General features: G+C 43.4%; 1 protein-coding gene across 2 annotated transcripts in view; it reads right to left on the bottom strand.

The window, feature by feature from the left end:
• Positions 1-14,734, bottom strand: part of ZHX3 (zinc fingers and homeoboxes 3) — a 63,491-nt gene that overhangs the window by 16,538 nt on the left and 32,219 nt on the right. Inside the window, exon 1 of one of the 2 annotated variants that reach the window (XM_032592568.2) lies at positions 3,556-3,739. The exons of the other annotated variant lie outside the window; for it this stretch is intronic. The gene's annotated coding sequence lies outside the window, so the exon portion shown is untranslated. Of the gene's footprint in view, positions 1-3,555; positions 3,740-14,734 lie in introns of those variants that run through there. 2 annotated transcript variants of the gene reach the window in all.

The raw sequence follows: 14,734 nt of genomic DNA, 5'->3' as shown, positions 1-14,734 counted from the left end.
GGGGTGGTGGAGAGCCCATTCACATTAACAACCAAAACTGGAAAAGATCTCAGAGTAAACCTTTGTAAAAACACGGGCAATATCTATATGGCAAAAACTGCAAAACTCTAACAAGAACAAAAAAGAAGACCTAAATAAGTGGAGAGTCATAGTATATTCCTGGAGGCAAAGATTCAAAACTATGTAGATGTTAGTCCTCTCTAGATTAATCTCTAAATCCAGTACAATCACAATCACAATCACAATCAAAATGCCAGCAGGTAATGCAAGTACTGTAAAATGGGGACGGTAAAGTCTAGGTGATGAGGATGTGGGTGTTCACTATAAAATTAGTTCAATTTTTCTGTATGTCTGAAAGTTTTTATTAAAAAATGTTTGAGGAATTGCCATCAGGATTCTTTATAGAATTTGACAAGCTAAATCTGAAATTCCTCTGGAAGGCAAAAAGCACAAAACAGCTTTAAGTTTTAAAACAAAACTATTTAGATGAACTTGCTTTACAAGACATCAAAACATATTTTTTTAATGTTTATTTATTTTTCAGAGCACGCACAAGCAGGGGAGGGGCAGAGAGAGAGAGAGAGAGAGACAGACAGAGAGAGAGATGGAGACACAGAATCCAAAGCAGGCTCTGACAGCACAGAGGCTGGTGTGCGGCTCACACCGCAAGATCATGACCTGAGCCAAAGCTGGCTGCTCAACCGACTAAGCCACCCAGGTGCCCAACATCAAAACATATTTAAAACTTGAGGGGTGCCTGGGTGGTTAAGCATCCAACTCTTAATTTTGGCTCTGGTCATGATCTCATGGTTCGTGAGATCGAGACCTACCTTGGACTCTGCACTGACTTCAGGGCCTGCCTGGGATTCTCTCTCTTCTCTCTCTCGCTCTCTCTCCGCCCCTCCCTCGCTCTCTCTCTCAAAAATAAACATTAAAAAAACATTTAAAGCTTGAGTAATTAGAATAGTGTATTATCAGCATAAGAAATGATAAATGGATGAATAGATCATCTAGATACACTTTGCATATATGGAATTTTCAGAGTATGAAAACAGTGCTATTTTTAAATCAGTTGGGAAAGTGAGGCAAATTAATAAGTATTAGAGCAACTAAGTTCAATCCTCACCAATATTTTAAAGAAAAATAATTTCCAGGTGAATTTAACAGAGAAATACAACAAACAAAATCACAAACATATTAGAAAAAATACAGTAAAAGTCTTTTTAAGTTGTGCTGAAAATTTTTTCTGTGCAAGACTTAAAACCTAGCAACTGCAAAAGAAAAGGTTGATTGATTTGACTTCATAAATATGATAAATTTTGACTACTAAAGGAAACCATTAATAACGCTTAGACATAAGTGACACACTGGGAGGAAATTTATAAGATGACGATAATGTTTACAATGTATGTGACAAAAATACTAGAAAGGGGGCAAGGAAATGAACAAGCAAATTACCACAAGCTATTAACTAGAAAAGATGCTCAACCTCACTGGTAATTAGGGAAATGCAAATTAAATTAAAAATGAGGCTCGGGGCACCTAAGTGGCTCCTTCCATTGAGCATCTGACTTTGGCTCAGGTCATGTTCTCATGGTTGCTAAGTTTGGGCCTGCACTGGGCTCTGTGCTGACAGCTCAGAGCCTGGAGGCTGCTTTGGATTCTGCATCTCCCTCTCCCTCTGCCCCTCAGCCTCTCGTGCTCGCTCACTCTCTCTCTCTGTCTCTGTCTCTCTCTCTCTCTCAAAAATAACATTAAAAAAAAATTTTTTTTAAATGAGGCTCTTCCTCCTTCACAGATTGACAAAAATCAGAAAAACAGACTGTGTCATATTCATGCAATAGGAGAGTACAAATTGGTGAAATTTTTATGGAGGTCAATTTAGCAATAGCCATCAAAACTTGAAAAGGCCTTTCCTTTTATCTAGCCATTTCACTCTGAAAAGCCCACATAATCTGATGAAGTACAAAAATACACGCACATGATCGCAAAGATCCCAATCAGGTTATCCACTGCATCATTTCGTAGTAGCAACAACGTCCATTAGTCGGGTGGTGATGAAACACACAATAGAGGTAGCACTAGGAAATGAAACGCAGCCATTTAAAAAGGTTAACCCCTCCCCCGTTCGTGCTCTGTCTCTCTCTGTCCCAAAAATAAATAAACATTGAAAAAAAAAATTAAAAAAAAAAAAAATGGGGCGCCTGGGCGGCGCAGTCGGTTAAGCGTCCGACTTCAGCCAGGTCACGATCTCGCGGTCCGTGAGTTCGAGCCCCGCGTCAGGCTCTGGGCTGATGGCTCAGAGCCTGGAGCCTGTTTCCGATTCTGTGTCTCCTTCTCTCTCTGCCCCTCCCCCGTTCGTGCTCTGTCTCTCTCTGTCCCAAAAATAAATAAACATTGAAAAAAAAAATTTAAAAAGGTTAAGACCTATGAGTACTGATGTGAATACATCTCTAAGACGTATTTAAATAATAATATATAATGTGCTGCAAAATATGTTTCATTTTTTAAAGGACAATCTTTGTAGACTTATATTTCTTGAATAGAAACAGAATTTAAAAGAACAAAGAATAAATACTGATCCATTGAATAGTGAGTGATTTTATTAGGACAGACAGGAACATTTACCTTTTTTTTGTAACTTTGTGCTTTCTATATTGTTTGAATTTGTAACAGTCATGTGTTGCTTTTTAAATATTTATTTATTTTTGAGAGAGCGCAAGTGGCGGCGGGGGCAGGGGGGTGGGGTGGGGAGAGGGGAACAGAGGATCCCAAGCAGGCTTCATGCTGACAGCAGTGAGCCTGATGTGGGGCTCGAACTCACGAACCACGAGATCATGACCTGAGCTAAAGTCACTCAACCGACTGAGCCACCAGGTGCCCAATGTATTGCTTTTAATTAAAAAATATCAGTAGATATTAAAATAGGTAAAATTAATAGTGCCAGTGAGCAGTACACCCTGCAATGGAGAGGCCAGCATATGGGGTGGTTGTTAAGTCGCTCACACAGAGCCAGGGAGGTTCGATGTGACATGAACCATCTGCGCAGGAGGGGTGCCCAGGCTTTGTCAACATGGAGCCCCTAAGTGGTATCACTATCTTGTCATTTACTTGCTAAGCCTGACTTGTGGAGGTCATTTGCCTGGAACAATACATGATAATTGCTGTGGCCTGGACTAGGGAGGTGGAGGGATGGTGACCACTCACGGTTCTTAATCCATCAACGAATCTGACCACTTCAAAGAACGCTTGACACCCTGAAATCCATAAGGGCACAAATGGAGGCAGAATCCTTGCAGAATTTCGATACTTAAAAAGAGCCCTACTTACAGAATTTTGATACTTAAAAAGAGCCCTACTTACAAACATCCTAAATATCACATATTTGCATGGAGTTGCACACAGTAGCTGAAAAAAATCAGTGAACCCCTTAAGCACCCGAAGCGTGTCAACAAGTTGTACTGGAGCCAGATGTGCGAACAAAACAAAACAAAAAACCCGGCAGGTTCTCATATGAATTCAGTCAGGGCTATAAGTGATCGAACGTGTGGATACCTTTCAGGATCACTGTTCAGCATGAGTCAAGTGATCCCAGCAGTGGGGATCAGTGGCTGGTGCTGTGAACCACTGCCAGAAGCTCCGAATTGAATCAATCGGTTCCATCTGAAGAGACTTCTGCAGTCTAAGATAACACCACACACAAGAGGATCAATTTGCACTGATGGCGCCACCGCTATGCTAGAAAGAAAGGCCGAGAAATTTCCATGACCAACTAGGAAACTGGATTTACTTCCATGTTATCACTCGAAGTGCTTCATAGCCTGCAAAGTACTTTCATTTCTTTTGATCCATCCCCCTAGCCTTCCAAGTCGCCGGTGGTTATTGTCCCTTCCCCCATCTTCGCATTGAGGTGACGTGACAAAGTCACACAGCAGATCTGCGGACGAGCCTGATATTCTGACTAAATCCCATGTTGTTTTTTAGACCATATTCACTCTGAATACCAACTGAATAATAAACCCACTACCTTTAATTATTTTTACATTATTTACATTATGAATTCTATTATTTTGAGCCTACTTACCAAGGGCTCAAAGGTTTTAGAAGCTGAATTATTCCAGTGTTGTCTTTTTTTTAATTAGGATTTGACAGGGCTACCATGATCCTTAATATGTATAACATTTTACACTGTCAGAAGAGGGGGCACGTTATTTACTCCTATGTATGACTACAGAGTTCTGTTACAGCGGGGCCAAGTGACTAGACCAAGTCAGTCATCAGGAATCTATAACAAAGAGAACACAAGGGAACCGTCCATCCTCAGGAATGTGTGTGGGCAGAACCTTGGCAGGCCAGCAGATCTTCTGGCTACAATTATCAGGTTTTGCTGAAACAAAGAAAGGAATCACAAAGAGTTCAAGCCTGTTTCTAAGCCGAATCCTCAAGTGTCAAAGCAACGCCAAGTCCAGTGCTGGCCTCCTTTTACGCTCTGGGTTGTAAGGGACACGATACTTTGTGCATTTAGTAATCACCCTTCAGTGGAGGGCTTGGGGCCAGAGCCCTCTACTTGTTTATTCCCCTCAACTCATTCTTGTTTCTCTCAAGTCACCAACAGAAATAGCCTGCTCCAGTCAGATGTTATCACCTTTTCCGTGAACACAAATTTATTCCTTCTCAAGCTCAGAAAGGTGATTATGATATAAATACAGAGTACCCAGAATTAAAGGGATTTTAGAGACCACATCAGTCTCTAATCACTCATCTTTGCATGAATTATGTTGAAAATATCACTAACCAGTTAGGAAAGCCTATGCTTGAATACTTCCAGAGACAGGAAGGTCAGCACCTATTGAGGTTGAAAAGATGTTGGAAATGGTTCCTTGCAGTAAACGGAAAGCAATTACCTTCTTTTAGGTTCCGCTCTCTACATTTTTCACTCAAAATAGTTGAAGACTTACTATGTGCTAAGTACCATGTGCTAGATACTGGGTATATAAAGATTTTTAGAATTGTGCCACCCCTGTTCTCAAGAAGCTAATTGTTGAGGCTGTGAGGCTACTGGCCAATATTCTGGAGCTTCCTCGCCTACGGGTCACGTTGGATTTCCCTAACCACCTGCAATTAGTTATAACCAATGGAATGTAGACAAGTATGCCATCTCTAGGAGAAAGCTTTAAGAGAAAGTACATGTTCTGCTTCACTATTTACTCTCTGGCCCACAACTGGCAGTGTTCCAGATTGTGCCTACTCTGTTAACATAAAGTGAGAACAAAAGCTGACCCACAATGTATACACACAGTGTGAGCAAGAAATAACCTTTGTTGTTTTAAGCCACTGAGGTTTTTGGACTTGCTTGTTACTATGGCATAATCCAGCCCATCCTGACCAATACACAGTATAAGGGAAGCCTGACAAATCAACCAAAGTCAAACAAGAAGCCAGGTACCATAGTGGAGGCACGCATGGGATTCAGTAAGGGTGTGGGAAAAGCCATACCACCTAAGTTATCCGGAGGACTCGGCTAAGGCCTCACAGAACAGGTAACCTTTGAATTAGAAGTTAAAGGATGAGTAGATACTGTTGAGAAGAGTGTTCTAGACAGGGAACACTCTATGTGAAGCCACCGAAGGAAGAGAAAACATGGTGTGTTTGGAGAATTACAAGGAGCTCAGTTTTGCTGGCATATGCAATCTGACTGGGGTGGATTTATCGTGAAATAAATGAAGCTGATGCTTTGGAGACCCTCACTGCACAGGCATCTTCAGTGGCCTGTATCTATTATTTTTTATAAATTTATACTTCTATTCTTTATACTTTTTTTCTTTAGGAAGGCCTCTCTCCTAACGTTCAGGTTGCACAAGAGCTAGATGTGCTTGGGATGGGGTGGAGGGGAGTAAGGAAATGATTCCAGGTCTACAGATCTTCTCTGTGGACCTAGTAATCTTCCACAGAACACCTTCTCAACATTTCAAAAAAGGAATCCTATTCCCTAGAAGTCTTTTCCCCATTCTTGTTCCTGCACTTCGTGTCACGGGTTGGACCGTCTGCACCTCCCCATTGCTTTTCTCTGAACGTGTTCTTATTTGTCTACAGCCCTCTTAGGAGCGGCGCCTGAATCGAAACTGAATCCTCCAGATACAGTCTGAATGGATTTAGCATTCTCCTTAATGGCACTTCTTGTGTCATACTTGATTTCTCCCCATGTTGTTACCCAAATGATGCCTGAGTATTTACACTGTGAGATTCCTCAAAAAATAGGGATGAGTGCTCCTGGATTTAATTCACATCACCAGTACCAGTACCAAAGTACACTTGTTTATTTTAGTTTAGGTTTGACAGACTCTGAGGAACAAGTTTGGTAAAGAAAAGAGAGACAGTTCATTTAACAACTGTTTGCTAAGCACCTACTCTGTGCCAGGCACTGTTCTAGATGCTTTAGTATGAGCAAGATCTAAAAAATAAATAAATAAAGATCTCTACCTTCCTGGAGTTTATATTCTAGTTTGGAAGACAGACCATAAAGCAAATAAATCAATCAAATTGTAAGTGCAATGGAGAGAAATAAAGCAGGGAAGGGAGAAGGAGTCCACACTGGGTGGGGAGGGATGAGGCCGCAGTGTGAAACGTGGTGTCTGGAATGGCCTGAGAACATGACACGGGAGCAGAGACCTGGAGGTGAGGCAGGGAGCCATCTGGATGTGTGGGAAGAGCACACAAGCTGGCATGGACCCTGAAGTGACAATGTGCCCGGCTGGTTCAAAGGCCAGCATGGAGGCCAGGACAGATGGGTGGGAGGAGTCGAGAGGGTGGGAGAAGACAGGGTCAGAGAGGTGAGGAGGCCTACTGTGCAGAGCCACGTGCCATGACGACCTGGTTTCCCTGAGGTGGGCAGAGCCATGGGGAGCGCTTGGAACAGAAAGGGCTGACCCGATCCAACTTGTGTCTCCAGGTCGCCTCTGCTGGCTGCATGGAGAACAGACAGCAGGAGAAACAAGTGGAGAAGCGGGAAACCTGTCAGGAGGTTATCCGGGCGGCAGATGACAGCAGCGTGGACCAGGATGGTGCAGATGGAGGCAGAGACGTGGCTGGATTCTAAATACGTTTTCAAAGTAGAGCCGACAAGATTTCCTGAAGGACTGGATGGAGTGTGTGGACACTGTATCCATAGCAATCAGGGAGACCTCCTGGGTTTCTGATCTGAGGGACTTGAAGGATGGCCCTGCCATCAACCAAGATAGGTTTGAACCTGGGAAGCTTACTGCAAAACTCAAAAGCGAACCTGTGCTGTTAAGACTGGAAGGTTCCTTTCCAGGTGAAAAACTGGACGGGGCCAGTTTGGTCAGAAGCATTTTAGAGAACTAACGGTCAGGCCGCTACTGAGCAGTGAGGCTGTGCAATGCCAATGCTCCGAGTGAAAAGACTGTGGTCTTTGCCAAAACCTGCTCACCGCAAAAGCCGAGGGAAGGCGGACAGAGGGTGGGCAGGGTGGGGGATGAGGAGCTGGGGACAGGAGGAGGCTGGGAGCAAACCTTGAGGGATCAAAGGATACCCTGAGAGTCAACCAGTCAGAGCCTGCACGCTGGGAAGCACGGGGCAGCTCCTTGCAAACTTAAACATTATTATGTTACTTGCATCCTAAATTTTGTTTCAAATACAAAAGTAAATCACTTTATTAAATTTAAGACTAAAAATTTTAAAAAGCAATATAAATGGTTTGTTCTGGATGTGGTTTTACTTCTGAATTACATTTGTTTTGTTTTAATTGAATTTTTCCAATGTGGGTGAGAGAGTTTACGGGCTAACTAGCTTGCAGGAGACTGAGCCTGCTTGAACCTCTCACGAACATTCATTTAAAAAAGAACTCTCAGCCTCTCTCCTGTGGATATGATGCTCCTCCCCCTCCTTCCAGGCTCAGTCTGCACCGATGACTTTCTTCAATGGCCTCACTACAAAGCCCAGCAAGACTGTACGCAGGAGAAAGGATACTGATTTCACTCCCAGTAAGAGAAATGCTAATTAAAAGCACTCAGATTCTTTCTTTCGCTTACTTTGGAAAAGCTCAGAATGTCTGACAATATACTGATTTGGCAAGGGTTTGAGGAAGTAAGGCACTCACACTGTTTGCAAGAGAGAAAACTGGTAAAACCTCTATTGAGAACTATATAACAATAGCTAACAAAATTACAAATGCTTATTCCCTTTGAGTCAGCAAGTCGGCCTCAAGGAACATGGCCTGCAGATATACTTGTACACGTGTGCGATAGTGGACATGCAAGGTAATCCACTGTCCATGCTGTAATAACACAGGACTGGAGATAGCCTCCTTGTCCACAACACGGCCAGTAGGATAATATGCACCTGTGAAAAGGAATGAGGGAGCACTTTTTATACTACTATGGATTAATCTTCAAGACATCTTGATACAGGTTTTTAATTTTAATTAAAAAAGTTTTTTAGAGCAAGAGAGAGGGAGGGAGAGAGGGAGTGTGTATATGTGCACAAGCAGAGGAGGGAGGGAGAGAGAGAAAATCTTAAGCAGGCTCCATGCCCAGCGCAGAGCCCAACATGTGGCTCGATCCTACGAACTGTGAGATAATGATCTGAGCCAAAATCAAGAGTTGGATGCTTTTTAAAAAAGCAAAGTGCAGAAAGAAAAAAACACATGTGCTTAGGTATGTATACACTTAAAATATCTCTAGACAAATACATGAGAAGCTAGTAACCATGGTTGCCTCTGGACAGGGGAATAGGGAGTCAGGGAAGCTTTTCCCAGTGAACCCTTTAAAATTCTCAACAATGTCAATGTACCACGTATTCAAAACAATTAGAATTTGAATTAATATACAAATGGAAAAAATGTTAGCACATTTTCCAAAGTGTGTGGGCTGATACAGATAGCAACAAGTGAAAAGGTGAGTGGCTAATGGGGTTGGGGCAGAGGACAAGAACCTGTGATGAAGGTCAATGCCATGCGGCGCTCATTTACATTTCAAATTTCTAATAAATACAGATGGGCTTTTGGTTGAACTTCTGTAATGGTGTACATTGGCCACTTCATCTACAACTAAATATAACACAACATCTAAATATACTCCATCTGCTGCCAGCTTAAAGCCACTGTTCTAAAATAACTTAGAAACATCTAAGACAAAGGAATCAGACATATATGCAGACCAACATCCTTCCCAATTAAAGACTCCTACAGCAACCTGTTATCCAGTCTCTAGTTAGAGTAGCCCCGTGGTCCAGGAGCTCATTATCGCTTATAACCATTTATTGCAAAGTTCCTTTCTTAGTCAGGCCTGATTCCCAGGTTTCAGATCTGCCTTTTGAATGGACACAGAACAAGTGAACACCCTTCATTGTTCACTCTTCAGTCAACCACTCTGTCCACATAGCAGCCTGTGCACATTGGAGATGACCATTTCCCCTGTCAGCACTCACCTCTGCAGGGTAAGCATCCCAAACTCATTCCACACTTTCTGTAGTGACCTGCTCTTTGGATACACCTAATCTGTCCAGGTCACTCTCAAAATGTGGCAATTAGAACTAAGCATTCGAGATGCAGCCCCATCAGAAGACAATTACACAGGAGCAGTGCTGTAATGATTATACTATCACTACTAATACTACCAGAAACCTATCTAGGTGGATGTTTTACTTTCTTTTTCTCCCCATGCACATGAGGAATTTGAGGCCCAGAGGGGTGACGTGGCCCAGTGGAACAAGAGAACACTACTGGAATTTGGCAGGACTGGGATTCTTTCATCACAGGCCACTGGGCTGCACATTTTCAGACACTCGTCTATAATCCTGACAGAGGAGCTCTGGGCTTTCTTTCCCTTTGCCTCTTCGAATTCTACCTTCTTGTCTTGAGGGAATGTTTTCGTTTCTTGTCCTTTATTTCAGTCATGTTATCTGGATCAGCGAGGCCCCTGCAGACTCCCCTGGTGGTGGTGGTGGCAGCACACCTCTCTTCCTGAGAATCACAGCCCTCGTGAGCTCTTCTGGGAACATGTCTGCGTCAGGCCCCAACTTCCATGCTGACCAGTCCTCCACGCAGCACCCTGTCTCTTTCATAACATTTACCAAAACTGGTCACTGCATCTGCATTTACACTTTTTCCTGCTTACTGTCTCTCACCCCAGCTAGGCTCTAAGCTCTGTAACATCAGGGCCTATGGCCACGGTATCCTCAGTGGCGGGCACAGGGCCTGGCACATAGTAAGGATTTTCAGTGAATGAACGGATGAATAAGCGGAAGCTGAGAATGGGGCTACAAATCTAGTATCAGACAGGGCTGGGTCTGTCCCCAAACCCTTTCATTACGACCCGTGTATTCCTGGGCAAACAACTTCCTCTCTCATGATCGGACTCCCCAGTGGTAAGTGCAGATAAAGATGCCTACCTCGCAGAGCTGGCACGCTGCTCAGTGAACTGATAGGGTTACAAAAGGATACAGCGTGCCTCCTGGTACACAGTAAGCACGCGGTAAGTCACAGTCACTGCAGCAATCCGTGCTGCTCTAACTACCATGCACAGGCTAGCCACGGGAGGATGATAATCTAGTGTAACAGCAAAAGGTACATCCGTTGATTTATCCTGCTTGTGTTTTTAATTACGGTAAAAAAAAAAAAAAAAACACTAAAATTTACCATCTCAACCATTTTTAAGTGCACTGCACAGTAGTCCAACTATATGCACACTGCCCTGCAACAGTCTTCAGAGTCCTTTTCCTCTTGCAAAATTGAAACTCTGTTTCCACCGAACAACTTCCTTTCCCCCTTCCCCCCAGGCCCTGGCAACCACCATTCCACTTTCTAACAGTCTGACTACTTTAATATCTCCTATATAGGTGGAACTACGCAGTATTTGTGTTTCTGTGACTGGCTTATTTCACTTGTAACAACGTCACCGAGGTTTATCATCTATGTTGTCCCAGGCAACATGATTTCTTTCCTTTTTAAGGCTGAATAATATTCCACCGTATACAGAGACCACATTTTCTGTATCCATTCATCTGTCAATGGACATTTAAGTGGCTTCTACCTTTTGGCTGTTGTGAATAATGCTATGAACATGGGTGTACAAATATCTTTGAGACCCTGCTTTCAATTCTCTTGGATACATATGTATCACTGTTTTTTTAAAGTTTATTTACTATGAGATAGAGCATGCACGAGTGGTAGATAGGCAGGGAGGGAGGGAGAAAGAGAGAATCTCAAGCAGGCTCCACACTCAGCAGACAGCCCCACTTGAGCCCTGATCCCACAACCCGGGGTCATGACCTGAGCCAAAATCAAGTCAGATGCTCAACCAACTGAGCCACCCAGGCGCCCCCATATATCACTATTTCTAAAGCTCTCCATAATCCAATGATGCCAGCAGCACGGCCCCAGTCATAGCAGTCCCATTGCCTCCACCCGGCAGCTTTTGTCACCAAATCATCTCCCTCTTTAGCTCATTCCCCTGTCCTTTCTGATGTCCCCCAGGTTTCTCTATTTTTAATTTGACAAGTCAAATTTCAAATCTATTTCCTTATCAAGAAGGGAGGAAAGCTAATTAAAATTTTCGTTCACCCTGTCTGTTGGAAAATCTCCAGATCCCTTATCCAGAGTAGGGCAGCCCTCCAGGCCTGAGCAGAACGGAGTTGCAGGAGCCCGAGGCCCGGTCCCCAGAATACTGTGGGACTGTGGTGCTACCCCAGGTGGTCCAGGACAGTTTTAATATGTTCACTCTATAAGTAATGTTTTGAATGCTGTTAGTATTTCAGAAGGAAGCTGTCAGTTTCCCTTGACAGGCATGATTAAATAATATTCACTGGGTTTATCAGTCTTGTGACTTAGAACCAGAGTAGTTCTAGGCAAATCCACCCCTTATCTTAGGGTGTCTAACCATAATGGACAACTGGATTTGATCAACAAGTTCCACATTTTCCTGTAACTCTTCAGGGTCACACTCACTTTCATGTTGTTGTCCTGAGGGGTATCAGGACACAGGTGTTGAAAGCTAGATGGAAGATGCATTTGGGGCCTCATGGGGGCTCTCGGATCCGTCTCGAGCAACCTTAAGGTGCCAAGGTCCCCCAGGGGTAGGGACGAGCAATAGGTCTCAGCACCTGAGCCTCCTCTAGTCTATAAAACAGTAAAGTCAATGACAAATCATGAAAACAAGAGTGACCATGACTGTACAAATATAAAATACCAACAACCATCATCAAATATCCACAACCATCATCAAACTGGGAATAATGTACACGCGTCCCCCATTCCCATTTCAACTCTCTTCCCATGGTACACGAGCGCACACACACACACTCACCACTGCCACGCTCAGGAGAGTGTTTGGGGACATGCAAACTAGTAAGCATATTTATGTTTTTTCCATGAGATTTCCAGTGCCTAAATCAAAAGTTTCTAAGAACTTCTCCTGATGGCATATGTGAGAACGGATGTGATGTGTCAGCCATCATAAACTTGGTAAAAGTTGTATTTGTTTATCTGTTTGTTAGGGCAGCTTTAATATTACATATTGGTTTGGTGGTGGTGTTTCTATGACAATCTTGGACGATAAAATTCATCTGACTTTAGTTAAAATGCCACTTAAGTCTCATAAGAATAGAAGTCAGCCCTTTAACTGGCTCTCTCCCATCCTCCCTCCTCCCCCTCCCCCGCAGAGCCAGCCTCCACCATCCAGCTTATTCAACTTCCTTGCTCAGTCGGTCTTTGGCACCCTGCAGGCTCCACTGCCTCCTCCCAGTCTGTCCAAACTACTTGCACCGAGGTCATTGGTCAAGTGGCTCTTTCCAACTTCTCAGCCAGTCTCAAAGTCATTCAGGACCCAAAGGAGGTTAAGACCCACGCCTCTACAAGCTCTTCACAAGGCAACAAACTCCCCCTGCCCAGGACCTTGCAATCTCCTGTCCCCAAGTGACATAGTGACATCCAAATTGTCCTTGCCAGCTCTAAACTATCTGTCAAGCTCCAAATCCATCACTTCCAACTGCCACTGCTCCCTGTAGTTCTTTAAAAGCTACACACTTAGTTTCTGCCTCTCCTTACCTGGCATTCACACCTCAAAAGAAACAGAACAAAATAAGCAAAAGACTCAGCCATCATGTTCTACTGCCTAGATCTTCATCTCACTTCCCACCATTCATCCAGATTTCCAAGCAACAGGTCTGATCTCCAAATCACTCCTGCATCCTTTATGCAGCCCTCGCCCACCTTCCCCTTATCTGGCTGTTGTCAAATCCTAGAAGTCTATAAATGTTTCACATTGGACCTTCTGTCTACATCCTTGAGAGACATAGTCCAATGGTTAAGGGCATAATATCTGGAGCCAGACGGGCCTGGTTTATATCCCGATTCTACTACCTATGAGCTTTTACTGGTAACCTGAGCAAGGTGCTTGTGTCTTCAGTGTTTGCATTTCCTCTTCTGTAAGTGGAGGTGTTAGACTCAATCTCTCAGAGCTGCTGCAAGAATAAAGTGGAGGCGTAAGGGGTGCAATACTATGCCTGACACCAAGCAAGTGCACCAACACAAGGGCTACTGGCACATCCTTGTGTGCTTTACTGTAATTCAGTCCCCCGTCTGCTCTGGCTTGGAGTCCAAAGCAACCCTTCAAGCTTCTAGCCCTTAGTTCTTTCTCCCCTTCTGTCCACTTCTAACACTGCCAGCAGAGTCAACATCCTTAAAAACAAATCTGTTTGTTTGGTTTAAAGAGTTTCTGCCAGGGTCAGAAGATTCTACACATACGCTGTTTGATACTGTAGCCATGAGCCACATGTGGCTACTCAGCGCTTCAGTTGTGGCTTGTCTAAATTGAGATGTATCATAAGGGTAATAATACACACGGGATTTGAAGACTTAATATGAAAATGAATGCAAAATAGAACAGAGTTCTTTATTTAAAGTAGTGACAGAACAAATGCTATCTAGTAGTTTTGTTTTTTTTTTTTAATTTTTTTTTTTTCAACGTTTATTTATTTTTGGGACAGAGAGAGACAGAGCATGAACGGGGGAGGGGCAGAGAGAGAGGGAGACACAGAATCGGAAACAGGCTCCAGGCTCCGAGCCATCAGCCCAGAGCCCGACGCGGGGCTCGAACTCACGGACCGCGAGATCGTGACCTGGCTGAAGTCGGACGCTTAACCGACTGCGCCACCCAGGCGCCCCTCTAGTAGCTTTTAAATCACCCTTAAATTACCTTTTTGAATCAGTATGCTTATAGTTTTTGGTAGCTTATTTTTCTCAGTGCCTTCACTCTCATGTCTCCTTCATGTCTTTTCCCATTCTAAATGTTCATAGATGGTCTCAGAAGTTATTACATCTTTTTTTTGGAAGGAGGGGGATTTAAAAAATATATTATGGTACAATATACATAATGTGAAATTTACCATCTTAATGATCGTTCACTGCATGGTGGCATTAAGTACATTCCCACTGTTGTGTAACCATCACTACCATCCATCTCCAGAACTCTTTTCATCTTGCAAAACAGAAATTCTGTACCCATTAAACACTAACTCCTCATCCCCTCCTCCCAGCCCCTAGAAGCCCGCTCTCTGTCTCTATGAATTTGACTACTCTAGGTACTTCATGTAAGTGATGTATGTATACAAGGACAGTATGTGTCCTTTTGTTACTGACTTATTTTACTTAGCATAATGTCTTCAAGGTTCATCCATGTGTCAGAATTCCTTTAAAAGGCGGAATAACATTCCCTTGTAT

The sequence above is a fragment of the Lynx canadensis genome, chromosome A3 (assembly GCF_007474595.2).
Source record: "Lynx canadensis isolate LIC74 chromosome A3, mLynCan4.pri.v2, whole genome shotgun sequence".
Lineage (NCBI taxonomy): Eukaryota > Metazoa > Chordata > Mammalia > Carnivora > Felidae > Lynx > Lynx canadensis.
Note: the sequence above shows the minus strand (reverse complement) of the source record. Positions and strands in the feature narration are given on the sequence as shown.